This window comes from Sinocyclocheilus rhinocerous, unplaced genomic scaffold (genome assembly GCF_001515625.1).
Source record: "Sinocyclocheilus rhinocerous isolate Xijiao unplaced genomic scaffold, SAMN03320098_v1.1 scaffold980, whole genome shotgun sequence".
Classification (NCBI taxonomy): domain Eukaryota; kingdom Metazoa; phylum Chordata; class Actinopteri; order Cypriniformes; family Cyprinidae; genus Sinocyclocheilus; species Sinocyclocheilus rhinocerous.
Window position 1 is genome coordinate 154971 of NW_015635053.1, and position 5215 is coordinate 160185.

The following is a 5215-nucleotide window of genomic DNA, read 5'->3' on the forward strand; positions in this document are numbered from 1 at the left end:
GGCGGCGGCAACAATACTACAGCGAGAATAAAAGTTACGGCTTCTTTCTTTGCGTGAACGTTTGGGCGGCGTTATGCAAATCTTCCTACATCGTGATGTAGACATGTGGGGGCATGTTAGAACGAGTTGTTTTAGATAGGTTTAGATTAACTTTTATAAAGATTTGAGACTTTAGTCTTTGCAACTTTACAGATCTTCTTTATGCACCAAGAGCTTGTAACACTCCAAAGAGAAAGGAAAAATTGAAATCGCATCATATGACCTCTTTAATCTTAATGAGAAACCACAAGAAGCAGGTGAATAAAGACTGACAGTCAATATTTAATGTTCAGAAATTAATGTCAAGTTATGTAAAGCATTTTGGCTCGTTTATGTGGATGGTTGCAATGTGTTCATTGTCAAACTCCAAAATCAGTTTATTTTTTAATTCGTAAAAAAATATATAAGAAAATTTATCCTGGAACTTGTGATTATTGTAAGGGTTATTCGATGACTGAATAAAAAACTTATTTAACAAAAAAACAAAAACAAAAAAACCCATCAGGCATACTAACACTGCCACCTACGGGCATGTTGTCACATTTCACTTCCATTTTTTGAGGGTAAATAAAGAAAAACGTATACACTGTAATTATGAAACAAAGCGACATATTTGTACTAGACACGTGGGAAATTACTGTGGATAAGAAATATACTCTGAACCCCCTGTGGATTTACACAAATTGAGAAAGTCAAAAAGTGTTAGGTTGTGCCCCTAACACTTTACTGTACACATTTTAAAATCTAAACTTCTTCATTACACTGAACTTTAAGGTGTCTGTCACCATTTCTTTCATATGTATTGATCATAGAATATCATATTTTCAAAAGCAGTTTTACTTGCCATTAACATGAAGTAGAACAGCTTCAGTTTGTCTAGTAGTCACTGATGTTCTCGTCAGATGTCTTCGTCTGCAGGTGAACTGTCCTGAATGACCCGCTTTCGCTGAGCTGATGGAGAGAGTGTTTCCAGGAAAGGAAATGTCCTCATCCTTGAGAAGCTGAGCTCCGTTTCTAAACCATTCATTGCCCCATTTATTCGAATCTTCATCGACTGAACACTTCAGAGTCACTTTCTCAGTTGGGTAAAATATATTCCATTGAGACTCTACTGACAATTTTGGCTGAGGCAGTTCTGCAAAGATAAAGAACAATTTAACAGAACTAGACATTTTTGACTGTATTATGCCTTTATAATTGTACAAAAAAATACCTTTATAAAAGTAATTAAAACACTTACACAATTATATTTATGCAAGTTTTATTTATGATTTCAATGGAAACACCAAGAGACATTTAAACACAGGAAATAAACAGCACTAAAACTCAATCTTAAATAATAAAAAAAAAAATACAATGTTGAAGTTCTTAAATAAGCATTAAGCTTATTAACATGCAAAATTCAATGAACTGTTTTCTGAAATTAGATGTGTGTTTTTTTTTAAATGTCTGTATTTCACAATATAACACATTATGATTTAACCATGACAGGCTGCTTTCAGCTACAGTGATACCAAAAGCCAGTATAAAAATATGATTCTCACCAGTAGTGCTGTCTTGAGATGTTAATTGCACACTTACGGCCACTATAAATTAACACAAATGTTCAGAGATCTCATTGTGAAAAGGCATTATAGTGATAGTAGTTTTAGGTTTTCTGGTTTCCGTTGTATTAATAATTTAAATACCAAATACGACATCCTACCTGTCAAAAGGAAGATTTTAAACCTTTCCATTTGCAGTTGCAGTCAAAGCAGAGCCGGCAGCGAAGAAAGACCTTGCATGAGTAAGAAAACTTCCTGTTATAACCACCTATAATGAAAACCTGACAGGAAATTATGATCTCGTGTCTATTTCAATTTAACCTATAAAACTGAATAAATATACAGCGCTGTGTCTGTGTGTGTGAGAAGTTAAGAATTATTATGTAACAAAATAATGTTACAATGTGTTGTAGATTTTATTTTTATCGGCATGCATGCATACTTGCCAAATTTAGTTATTGTTCTAGTTTCTGTTTGAAGGGTTGTGGGTGTGGTTCAATGCATCTTTGTTTCAGAAAATGTTGATGAATGCAGAGTTTTATGTGAACTTCTTTGTTCCTCCAATCTTGTTGAGTCAGTAGCCCTGTTGGATTATGACAGGCATTCGAAACTGCAGCAAAAAAACACACAAGAAATTATGTGAAATTATGAAACTTTCAGTTTGAACCAGAGGAACCTAAAATGTGTGCAGATCAGCAATAGATAGAAGGAAATGTCTTGAGGAAAGATTATTAATTATGATACTTGTGCTCACAGAGATATATATTTTTTCACATATTTTTAAAATATCAATGATGGACTGAAGTGTACTGCAGCTGAAGAAGGCTTTTGCCTCTCTCTACAGTGCATTTTAATCACATTTGCACAAATAAAAAAAAAATGCCTTCAGTTTGACACCAAAAATAAATCGGACAGAAGTTGTTATATCTCACAGTTTTCAACAGTTAAAGGTGGGAATTCATTTTTTCTTTTTAAGCCTCAATGAGACCAGCCTCCCGATCTGACGTGTGGGTGAACCAACATCCTGTGAGCAGAGGCTTTAACAATCATGCTAAAGGTGGGCTGCAACAAATGCAAACCATTTTCTCAAAAAACAGCACAGAAGTGATGTCAAGAATAGTTACACATTTAAAAGGTTGATATATGAAAACCCCATTAGTTTGCAGTGTGCTGTTGTTCTTTGCAACATTTTTGCATCTGTCTTTTTTTTTTCATTATGTCAGCACACTGACACATTTTTAACTCTTTGGAGTTTTTTTGTGGTTGCAGACTAGTGGTTAATGAAATGTCAACCAACAACACCTAGTTCATTAGACTAAATAGGACTTAGTACATAAGAACTAACTTACATGTAAATAATTATTATTATTGCAAGTGCCCTAGTTATTGGTAGAGTCTATTGTACGGAATGTGAAAATAGAGACAAAGCAGATTTAAAAGTGCTGGCTAATGCTAAACATAAATACTTTACGATTGTTATTAACATTGGTGCTTACGATGTCAGACTTAACCTAAAAATAACAGGTGTGTGAACTTGCAAGTACGATGTTAGACACTGTTGTGTCATGCTCTGGTGAAGAGATACATAGCAGACTGTCATCACTCAATGGCTGGATGTCTAAGTGGTGCCCGCAGAATAACATAGGCTTCATAGACAATTGGACGAATGCTTGGGGCAGACCTCTTTATCTTTCCTGCCGCTCTTCTCTCAAGAATTATGGCACATCGTCTTAGAGTTGATATTTGACTAACTGGGGCCCAAGTCAGGAAGCAGACAGACTGGCTAAACTGACCGTCTGCTAGCTACGGAGCCCCTAAAGGGACATTTGCAAAAATAGAATATACACATGCCCTGTCCAAATACCCACACTTGCGGTCTTTGCACTTGACCACTTATATGATTTGTTTCCTGTGTTTGGCACATAAGTTCAAGTGAGCATGAAGACCACAAGTGTGTGTCGGACTTTTGAATACTTGATGAGACAAACTTACAGTGTTGTAAAAATGCAAATGTTACAGAGCTTTATTTTTATTTTCAGTACTTTGCATTTTGAAATGCTTTTAAATGTCTGTTCAGCAGTCGCTATAACAGATGACACAATTTAATGTGTGGTGCTTCTAATTAAGTGATAAAAAGCAGTTGCAAATTTTGCACAGAGTAAATAAACTCATCTTTGCACCAATAAAACATGCAGTACTTTGTTTTACTAATAAATTATTTGCAATATGTAATTATTATTAATATTTAACTTACATTGGAAAGGTTTCCGTGACCTCTCGTGAGATCTCGGCAAAATGTCTCACAACTGATGATGCGTACACGCCATGACAACATTACATTACATTTGTATGCTACTGCTAAATATTGCAGAACACAGAAAGTGTGTCAGGTGAAAAATATTAACAGTATGAAGACTTACATAATATGTTTTTATATTATAGTACAATATAGTATATATATATATATATATATATATATGTATTTCCCGCTTTTTAGAGCAGCTATGCTTTATAAGCTTTTATGTGGGACTATATATATATATATATATATATACACACACATACATACATACATACACACACACACACACACACACATACACACTGTGCATCCGGAAAGTATTCACACTTCACTTTTTCCGCATTTTGTTATGTTACAGCCTTATTCCAAAATGGATTACATTTATTATTTTCCTCAAAATTCCACAAACAATACCCCATAATGACAACGTGAAAGAAGTTTGTTTGAAATCTTTGCAAATTAAAAAAAAAATAAAAATCACATGTACATTCACAGCCTTTTCCATGACACTCAAAGTTGAGCTCAGGTGAAACCACTGATCATCCTTGAGAAGTTTCTACAACTTGATTGGAGTCCACCTGTGGTAAATTCAGTTGATTGGACATGATTTGGAAAGGCACACACCTGTCTATATAAGGTCCCATAGTTAACGGTGCATGTCAGAGCACAAACCAAGCCATGAAGTCCAAGGAATTGTCTGTAGACCTCAGAGACAGGATTGTATCAAGGCACAGATCTGGGGAAGGGTACAGAACAATTTCTGCTGCATTGAAGGTTCACAGAAGCATTTCTGCTGCATTGAAGGTTCACAGAAGCATGTAGTCTCTGTTACCCTTAATGGAAGAAGTCTGAAACAACCAGGACTCTTCCTAGCGCTGGCCTCCTGGCCAAACTGAGCAACTGATGGAGAAGGGCCTTGTACAGTCATGACCAAAAGTTTTGGCAGTGACATACATTTTGTTTTGAAAAGTTTGCTGCTTCAGTATTTGTGGTTTATTTTACCACATGTTTCTATGGTATACTGAAAAATAATGATAATCATATCATAAGTTTAAAGGCTTTTATTGGCAAAAAATATAATGAGTCAATATTTACAGTCTTGACCCTTGTTTTTCATAACCTCTGCAGTTCGCTCTGGCGTGCTGGATATTAGCTTCTGGGCCAAATCCTGACAGATGGCGATCCATTCTCGCCTTAGTTCTCGGAGTTGATCACAATTTGTGGGCTTCTGCTTGTCCACTCGCCTTTTGAGGACTGACCACAGGTTCTCAATGGGATTGAGATCCGGGGAGTTGCCTGGCCACAGATCCAAAATTTCAATGTAATGATC